Source organism: Salmo salar, chromosome ssa16 (genome assembly GCF_905237065.1).
Source record: "Salmo salar chromosome ssa16, Ssal_v3.1, whole genome shotgun sequence".
NCBI classification, from domain to species: domain Eukaryota; kingdom Metazoa; phylum Chordata; class Actinopteri; order Salmoniformes; family Salmonidae; genus Salmo; species Salmo salar.
In genome coordinates this window covers 95,489,924-95,500,575 of record NC_059457.1, presented here as the reverse complement: position 1 = coordinate 95,500,575, position 10,652 = coordinate 95,489,924, and the positions used below count along the sequence as shown (strand labels likewise).

Genomic DNA, 10,652 nt, shown 5'->3' with positions numbered 1-10,652 from the left:
TACTTCCTGTATTAGCTGGCTGTGTTGTACTGTGTATGAGGTACAGTACTTCCTGTATTAGCTGGCTGTGTTGTACTGTGTATGAGGTACAGTACTTCCTGTATTAGCTGGCTGTGTTGGACTGTGTATGAGGTACAGTACTTCCTGTATTAGCTGGCTGTGTTGTACTGTGTATGAGGTACAGTACTTCCTGTATTAGCTGGCTGTGTTGTACTGTGTATGAGGTGCAGTACTTCCTGTATTCGCTGGCTGTGTTGTACTGTGTATGAGGTACAGTACTTCCTGTATTAGCTGGCTGTGTTGGACTGTGTATGAGGTGCAGTACTTCCTGTATTAGCTGGCTGTGTTGTACTGTGTATGAGCTGCAGTACTTCCTGTATTAGCTGGCTGTGTTGTACTGTGTATGAGGTGCAGTACTTCCTGTATTAGCTGGCTGTGTTATACTGTGTATGAGCTGCAGTACTTCCTGTATTAGCTGGCTGTGTTGTACTGTGTATGAGGTACAGTACTTCCTGTATTAGCTGGCTGTGTTGTACTGTGTATGAGGTACAGTACTTCCTGTATTAGCTGGCTGTGTTGTACTGTGTAAGAGGTACAGTACTTCCTGTATTAGCTGGCTGTTTCTTTTATAATGTATTCTGGGCCCACTCACCATGAAATGTCTGAATTTATTGTGTACTGTAGTGACAGCTAATGATTGTGTAGGGTCTGTGTCACATCCTGACCAGTATAAAGGGGTTATTTGTTATTGTAGTTTGGTCAGGACGTGGCAGGGGGGTGTTTGTTATTGTAGTTTGGTCAGGACGTGGCAGGGGGGTGTTTGTTAGTGTAGTTTGGTCAGGACGTGGCAGGGGGTTATTTGTTATGGTAGTTTGGTCAGGACGTGGCAGGGGGGTGTTTGTTATTGTAGTATGGTCAGGACGTGGCAGGGGGGTGTTTGTTATTGTAGTATGGTCAGGGCGTGGCAGGGGGGTGTTTGTTATTGTAGTTTGGTCAGGACGTGGCAGGGGGGTGTTTGTTGGGTTTATGTTCTAGTATGTCTATTTCTATGTTAGTTCTAGTATGTCTATTTCTATGTGGTGTTTTGTTGGGTTTGACCTTCAATTGGAAGCAGCTGCTCCTCGTTGCTTCTAATTGAAGGTCCTATTTAAGAGGGGTGTTTTTTTCTATGGGATTTTGGTGGGTAGATATTTCCTGTTTAGCTGTGAGCCTGACAGGACTGTTTATCGTCGTCGTTTTGTTGTATACGTTTGTTTTGTTTTTCCTTCTTTCTGCCGAATAAAAAGAAGATGAGTATATTAGACTCCCGCTGCGTTTTGCTCCGATCCGTACGACGCCCGTGACAATATATATTCTAATGCTGAATATTGTCCATACACACGTCCTTATTCGGTTGAGCAGCTCAACCAATCGCTGGGCATCTCTTAATTAATATAGAGTCGTCTCATGTTGACGAGTGATATTTATTGGACTTTATCAGTAGAGGATGTTGATGTTGTCAGCAGGAAATATTTCCCTCTAATGTATAATTCAGTATGTATTTATAATTCAGTATGTATTTATAATGAAATATCTAATCCAGTCTGACTCCCCTTTCAGGCTGGGATTATGTACTCAGAGCTCTGGTCTAAAGTAGTGCACTATATATAGGGAATAGGGTTCTATAGGGCCCTGGTCTAAAGTAGTGCACTATATATAGGGAATAGGGTTCTATAGGGCTCTGGTCTAAAGTAGTGCACTACATAGGGAATAGGGTTCTATTGGGCCCTGGTCTAAAGTAGTGCACTATATAGGGAATAGGGTTCTATAGGGCCCTGGTCTAAAGTAGTTCTCTATATAGGGAATAGGGTTCTATAGGGCCCTGGTCTAAAGTAGTGCACTATATAGGGAATAGGGTTCTATTGGGCCCTGGTCTAAAGTAGTGCACTATATATAGGGAATAGGGTTCTATAGGGCCCTGGTCTAAAGTAGTGCACTATATAGGGAATAGGGTTCTATAGGGCCCTGGTCTAAAGTAGTGCACTATATAGGGAATAGGGTTCTATTGGGCCCTGGTCTAAAGTAGTGCACTATATATAGGGAATAGGGTTCTATAGGGCTCTGGTCTAAAGTAGTGCACTATATAGTGAATAGGGTTCTATAGGGCCCTGGTCTAAAAGTAGTGCACTATATAGGGCCCTGGTCTAAAGTAGTGCACTATACAGTGAAATAATATTCAACGCTATTGAGGCATAAAACATAAATCTTTTAAATTTTCTCTGACGTTGATTTCCCATTTAAATGTTGGATTTAAATATTGTAATCCACTACAGTCTTTACACACTGTGAAAACATAAGACATTTTTTTATAAGTCATGAAATTGATCTTATTACCAAAACACAATGTCGATCTGGTGAATGGTTTTCTCCCGGAGTAAAGGAACGACATACCAGTACTTCAAAACGACATACCAGTACTTCAAAACGACATACCAGTACTTCAAAACGACATACCAGTACTTCAAAACGACATACCAGTACTTCAAAACAACATACCAGTACTTTAAAACGACATACCAGTACTTCAAACAGGGTGTACATAATGAAAGGACACATCACAGTTAGGGGACGACTGCATGGCGATGGAATATTCCGGAGAGATTAGATGGTAATTAGGGAACGACTGCATGGCGATGGAATATTCCGGAGAGATTAGATGGTAATTAGGGGACGACTGCATGGCGATGGAATATTCCGGAGAGATTAGATGTAATGGCTGATCAGCTCTTTTCTTCAAAGGAGGGAAACAGATGAGATGTTTTCTGCCGCTAAATGAATCTGGGTTTTTTTGTTTCTCAAATCACTGATTTGAATCACGCTCCTGTTGGGGTTATGACATCAAGATCTGAGACAAGACACACACACACACACACACACACACACACACACACACACACACACACACACACACACACACACACACACACACACACACACACACACACACAGACACACACACACACACACACACACACACACACACACACACACACACACACACACACACACACACACACACACACACACACACACACACACACACACACACACACACACACACACACACACACACACACACACACACACACACACACACACACACACACACACACACACACACACACACACACACACACACACACACACACACACACACACACACACACACACACACACACACACACACACACACACACACACACACACACACACACACACACACACACACACACCCCCCCACACACACACACACACACACACACACACACACACACACACCCCCCAACACACACACACACACACACACACACACACACACACACACAGATCTGAACGGTGCCATCTCGTGATGAAAACAGCAGCGTTCTGTCTTCAAAGCCTTCATGAGACACTCTGATGTCACTGAAACCCGTGTACGTGTCAGAGAGGAGGTGTTTGATCCCAGCCAGCTGCTGCTGCTGCACACACACACACACACACACACACACACACACACACACACACACACACACACACACACACACACACACACACACACACACACACACGCGCGTGTAGCTTTACTCAACCAGGGGCGGTGGGTGGAGAGGAGAGAGACAAGGTACCTGATTTAAAAATCAAAGAGACCAACAGAACTAATAAAAGACTCCAGCTAAATGTTTTATCTCTCTGAGAGATATAACGAGTTGTCTGAGTCGTGTATCTGTCTAACTGGACTCCACAGAAGTCTGTTTTATCTCTCTGAGAGATATATAGAGTTGTCTGAGTCGTGTATCTGTATAACTGGACTCCACAGAAGTCTGTTTTATCTCTCTGAGAGATATATACGAGTTGTCTGAGTCGTGTATCTGTCTAACTGGACTCCACAGAAGTCTGTTTTATCTCTCTGAGAGATATATAGAGTTGTCTGAGTCGTGTATCTGTATAACTGGACTCCACAGAAGTCTGTTTTATCTCTCTGAGAGATATAAAGAGTTGTCTGAGTCGTGTATCTGTATAACTGTACTCCACAGAAGTCTGTTTTATCTCTCTGAGAGATATAACGAGTTGTCTGAGTCGTGTATCTGTCTAACTGGACTCCACAGAAGTCTGTTTTATCTCTCTGAGAGATATAACAAGTTGTCTGAGTCGTGTATCTCTAACTGTACTCCACAGAAGTCTGTTTTATCTCTCTGAGAGATATAACGAGTTGTCTGAGTCTCATCTCTGTCTAACTGGACTCCACAGAAGTCTGTTTTATCTCTGAGAGATATAACGAGTTGTCTGAGTCGTGTATCTCTAACTGCAGCAGGATCAGTGGAGCGGGAGAGTCTGGCTGCTGTTATGTGTTATTGTCGTTAGGGAACTAGTTTCTCTGAGGAGTCAACTCTGCCAACTCGGATATCCCTCCTCCTCAGATCTGGCCGGTGCTTTTTGAATCACTCCCTTGGTCCTCACAATGTCCGCGTCCCAAATAGAGCTCAATTGCCTATATAGTGCACTACCTTTGACCGGAGTTTTATAGGCCCTAGAGTGCGCTAAGTAGGGAATCGGGTGTCATTTGGGACATATAACAACCCATGGCCGTGGCCTGAGGTTTCTGACTCCTCTGTTTGCTTCCTGTAATGACCCGTCACACAAATATCCTTCTCTTCCCATTACCATGACTACCTCTGACCTCAGCCTCCAGCCCATCTCCCATCTCCCATCTCCCAGGCCCTGGTCTTCACATCACCATGACTACCTCTGACCTCAGCCTCCAGCCTTCAGCCCATCTCCCATCTCCCAGGCCCTGGTCTTCACATCACCATGACTACCTCTGACCTCAGCCTCCAGCCCATCTCCCATCTCCCAGGCCCTGGTCTTCATATCACCATGACTACCTCTGACCTCAGCCTCCAGCCCATCTCCCATCTCCCATCTCCCAGGCCCTGGTCTTCACATCACCATGACTACCTCTGACCTCAGCCTCCAGCCCATCTCCCATCTCCCAGGCCCTGGTCTTCACATCACCATGACTACCTCTGACCTCAGCCTCCAGCCTTCAGCCCATCTCCCATCTCCCAGGCCCTGGTCTTCACATCACCATGACTACCTCTCCCCTCTGACCTCAGCCTCCAGCCCATCTCCCAGGCCCTGGTCTGAGAGGTGAGCCTCTAGCCTGGTACTGTCCTTAACCCAGCCTGGTACTGTCCTTAACCCAGCCTGGTACTGTCCTTAACCCAGCCTGGTACTGTCCTTAACCCAGCCTGGTACTGTCCTTAACCCAGCCTGGTACTGTCCTTAACCCAGCCTGGTACTGTCCTTAACCCAGCCTGGTACTGTCCTTAACCCACATCCCGTTTGACAGGTGATCCTCTAGCCTGGTAGACATGACAAGGCAATATAAGTAATTTATCTCCATCCTGTTTCTCTCCCCCCCCCAGGTGAATGTGGCCCCCGTCTGCATTAGAGCCCTGACTAAGATGCTCTACTGTCCGTACTGCAGGGGCCTCCCTGGGCTGAAGCCCTGTCAGAACTACTGCCATAACGTGATGAGAGGCTGTCTGGCTAACCAGGCGGACCTGGACCCTGAGTGGAACCTCTTCATAGGTGAGGAAACACACCGTGTACTCTCTCTCTCTCTCTCTCTCTCTCTCTCTCTCTCTGTCTCTCTCTCTCTCTCTCTCTCTCTCTCTCTCTCTCTCTCTCTCTCTCTCTCTCTCTCTCTCTCTCTCTCTCTCTCTCTCTCTCTCTCTCTCTCTCTCTCTGTCTCTCTCTCTCTCTCTCTCTCTCTCTCTCTCTCTCTCTCTCTCTCTCTCTCTCTCTCTCTCTCTCTCTCTCTCTCTCTCTCTCTCTCTCTCTCTCTCTCTCTCTCTCTCTCTCTCTCTCTCTCTCTCTCTCTCTCTCTCTCTCTCTCTCTCTCTCTCTCTCTCTCTCTCTCTCTCTCTGTGTGTGTGTGTGTCCTCTGTGTGTGTGTCCTCTGTGTGTGTGTGTGTCCTGTGTGTGTGTGTCCTGTGTGTGTGTGTCCTGTGTGTGTGTGTGTGTGTGTGTGTGTGTGTGTGTGTGTGTGTGTGTGTGTGTGTGTGTGTGTGTGTGTGTGTGTGTGTGTGTGTGTGTGTGTGTGTCCTCTGTGTGTGTGTGTGTCCTCTGTGTGTGTGTGTGTATCCTCTGTGTGTGTGGGTGTGTGTGTGTGTGTGTGTGTGTGTGTGTGTGTGTGTGTGTGTGTGTGTGTGTGTGTGTGTGTGTGTGTGTGTGTGTGTGTGTGTGTGATGAAACTGTTGTCAGGACGACCAGGAGACAACCCAGCACAGCACAGACCCAACACAGCACAGCACAGACCCAACACAGCACAGCACAGACCCAACACAGCACAGACCCAGCACAGACCCAACACAGCACAGACCCAGCACAGCACAGACCCAACACAGACCCAGCACAGCACAGACCCAACACAGCACAGACCCAACACAGACCCGACCCAACACAGCACAGACCCAGCACAGCACAGACCCAGCACAGACCCAGCACAGCACAGACCCAACACAGCACAGACCCAACACAGACCCAGCACAGCACAGCACAGACCCAACACAGCACAGACCCAACACAGACCCAGCACAGCACAGCACAGACCCAACACAGCACAGACCCATCACAACACAGCACAGCACAGCACAGACCCAACACAGCACAGCACAGACCCAGCACAGCACAGACCCAACACAGCACAGACCCAACACAGCACAGACCCAACACAGCACAGACCCAACACAGGAAACAGGACAGAGTGAGATCTCACAGCTCGGCTAAACGTTAAAACGTTTTAATCTTGTTCACAGGGAACAAAGGGCAGCGTATGATGTCTGCCTGATGGCTGTTAAACAAGACATTTAACATGAAAATTACAGTCATAACAGAGTGATGTGAAATCTTGTTAGACGAACAGAGTCCTTTGAGGCGTATTTAAATAGTGTGATTTTTAATCTAGCAGGGCTGTTATTACAGAGATAGTTTGTGTTTTCATAGGGAGTTTGGAGTGTTCAGTTTCAATTAAAACGTGGAATCCCTGAAGGGGGGGGTACTGCTCTCTCACTCTCTCACTCTCTCTCTCTCTCTCTCTCTCTCTCTCTGTCACTCTCTGTCTCTGTCTCTCTCTCTCTCTCTCTGTCTGTCTCTGTCTCTCTCTCTGTCTCTCTCTCTCTCTCTCTGTCTGTCTCTGTCTCTCTCTCTGTCTCTGTCTCTCTCTCTCGCTCTCTCTGTCTGTCTGTCTCTCTCTCTCTGTCTCTCTCTGCAATCTAGATATTTATAGATTTGCTGTGTGACTCTCGTTGTCCCTAAAACAGCCCTTTATGACAGGAGGTTGTTGCTTGTAACGCGGTTAAACTCCGCCTCTGTGTGTTTTTCTCTCTCTCTCTCTCTCTCTCTCTGTCTCTCTCTCTCTCTCTGTACCTCCAGCATTTACCATTTGCAAGCTTGGCTCTTCATGCTTTTAAAATGCCACGATCAATAGCATGGATTGTCCAGCAGCCTGCAGGGAGCCTTAGGACACGACGAAAGACACTTTTTAAAAGGGGAAAACTCTCAGCCCCTTTTTCTCTGGACTGTTGCTGTGTTGAGAAGCTCTGAAGGTTTGTTAACGCAAAAGCTTCACATTTGGGATTTATTTTTAATTTTTTTTAAACATTTTTTTGTATTTTCATCTTTATTTAACCAGGTTAGGCTAGTTGAGAACAAGTCCTTTATTTAACCAGGTAGGCCAGTTGAGAACAAGTCCTTTATTTAACCAGGTTAGGCTAGTTGAGAACAAATCCTTTAATTAACCAGGTAGGCTAGTTGAGAACAAGTTCTCATTTACAACTGCGACCTGGCCAAGATAAAGCAAAGCAGTGTGACACAGACAACAATACAGAGTTACACATGGAATAAACAAGCAGACAGTCAATAATAAAGTAGAATAAAAAAGAAAGTATATATACAGTGTGTGCAAATGGCGTGAGGAGGTAAGGCAATAAATAGGCCATAGGAGCAAAGTAATTACAATTTAGCAGATTAATATTGGAGTGATAGATGAGCAGATGATGGTCTGTAAGTAGTGGTACTGGTGTGCAAAAGAGCAGAAATGTAAATTAAAAACAATATGGGGATGAGGTAGGTAGATTGGGTGGGCTATTTACAGATGGACTGTGTGCAGCTGCAGCGATCGGTTAGCTGCTCAGACAGCTGATGTTTAAAGTTAGTGAGGGGAATATCAGTCTCTAGTGAGGGAAATGAATGTAGGGGATGGATGTAGCTCTTTACTAACCCCGTTTTTATCCGTCGGAGTGATTTATTGGATATTTAAAGGCTTTTTCAAAGCAGATATGCAGTTCAACATGGAATACTCTTTTCACAAAAAAATCAAATAAAAATAAATGACTGTTGAGAAATTCCAAAAATGGGTTTTATGCTACTGAAGAAATCCATCCATCACGTTCATATATTTATCTCTTAAGACTCTGACAGAGAGAGACAGACACACAGAGAGACAGACACACAGAGAGACAGACACAGAGAGAGAGAGACACAGAGAGAGAGAGACACAGAGAGAGAGAGACACAGAGAGACAGAGAGAGGGAGAGAGAGACACAGAGAGAGAGAGAGACACAGAGAGAGAGAGACACACACAGAGAGAGAGAGAGAGAGACACAGAGAGAGAGAGAGAGACACACAGAGAGAGAGAAAGAGAGAGAGAGAAAGAGAGAGAGAGACAGAGAGAGAGAGACACAGAGAGAGAGACACAGAGAGAGAGACACGACAGAGAGAGAGACAGAGAGAGAGACAGAGAGAGAGACAGAGAGAGAGACAGACATTGGTTCTGAGCAGTAAACGTTCCCAAACTCAAAACAACTATATAAATATAAACATGTATCCCAAATAGCACCCTATTCCCCATATAGGGCCCATAAGACTCTGGTCAAAAGTAGTGCACTATGTAGGGAATAGGGTGTAATTTGGGATGCATCACCCTGTTGTGTTGTTATTGTGTACAGCGATGGGCAGTATTTCTGTTACATTTATTTGATTCAATATGTATTTAAATTACTTCTGAGTATTTTTATAAATTCTATTATACTGGGCTGAACGACACTCCAATGCATTTTTTTTTTTTAAACAAGATACTTTCGAGAGCTGTAATTTATATTTTCAAAATACTTTTCTATACCTTTTTTAAAAAAAAAATTGTTATCAGAAGTCTGACGGATATTGATTGAACGAACAGTACATGGATTGTGATGGCGCTATGGTCTGATAAGAGCGTCAGGCTAAATTAACGAAATATACAAATGGAAACGTAAAAAAAAAACCAGAACAATTGCAAAGCATGCTGGGTATTATTCTAATGATCTCTCTCATAATAATACCCAGTGTGCTTTGCAGGTCGTTTTGGTTTGTTCATTTACACTTATAGCAGAGACGCTGTTATCCAGAGTGACTTGCTCAAGTGTAGATAAACAACAACATATCACAGTCATAGCAAGTAAAATGTTTTTGTAACCGTTACTGAGAATGTTGTTGCTGTTTTGGCTGGCTATTTACATATGAAAATACAAAATACAAGTATTTTAATTCAATAAATTACAAAAAAAAAAGTATTTTAAATCAAACACTCCATCTTACATAAATACATATCAAATAAACCCCCGAACCACTTAAATCAAATACCCCTCTACCTAAATACATATCTAATAAACCCCCGAACCACTTAAATCAAATACCCCTCTACCTAAATACATATCAAATAAACCCCCGAACCACTTAAATCAAATACCCCTCTACCTAAATACATATCTAATAAACCCCCGAACCACTTAAATCAAATACCCCTCTACCTAAATACATATCAAATAAACCCCCGAACCACTTAAATCAAATACCCCTCTACCTAAATACATATCTAATAAACCCCCGAACCACTTAAATCAAATACCCTTTCTACATAGATACACCACTAAACCCAGAAACACTCTACACAAAATTACCCTCCATATAAACACATAACCAAAAACATGGACAACAAATACCCTCTGCCACGTCCTGACCAAACTACAATAACAAACACCCCCCTGCCACGTCCTGACCAAACTACAATAACAAACACCCCCCTGCCACGTCCTGACCAAACTACAATAACAAACACCCCCCCTGCCACGTCCTGACCAAACTACAATAACAAATAACCCCCTCTGCCACGTCCTGACCAAACTACAATAACAAATAACCCCCTGCCACGTCCTGACCAAACTACAATAACAAACACCCCCTGCCACGTCCTGACCAAACTACAATAACAAATAACCCCCTCTGCCACGTCCTGACCAAACTACAATAACAAACACCCCCCTGCCACGTCCTGACCAAACTACAATAACAAATAACCCCCTGCCACGTCCTGACCAAACTACAATAACAAACACCCCCTGCCACGTCCTGACCAAACTACAATAACAAACACCCCCCCTGCCACGTCCTGACCAAACTACAATAACAAACACCCCCCTGCCACGTCCTGACCAAACTACAATAACAAACATCCCCCTGCCACGTCCTGACCAAACTACAATAACAAATAACCCCCTCTGCCACGTCCTGACCAAACTACAATAACAAACACC

The 10,652-nt window shown here is 44.7% G+C and overlaps 1 pseudogene; it reads left to right on the top strand.

The window, feature by feature from the left end:
• The window catches only part of LOC106575051 (glypican-6-like), a 359,575-nt pseudogene that overhangs the window by 233,280 nt on the left and 115,643 nt on the right, over positions 1–10,652 (top strand).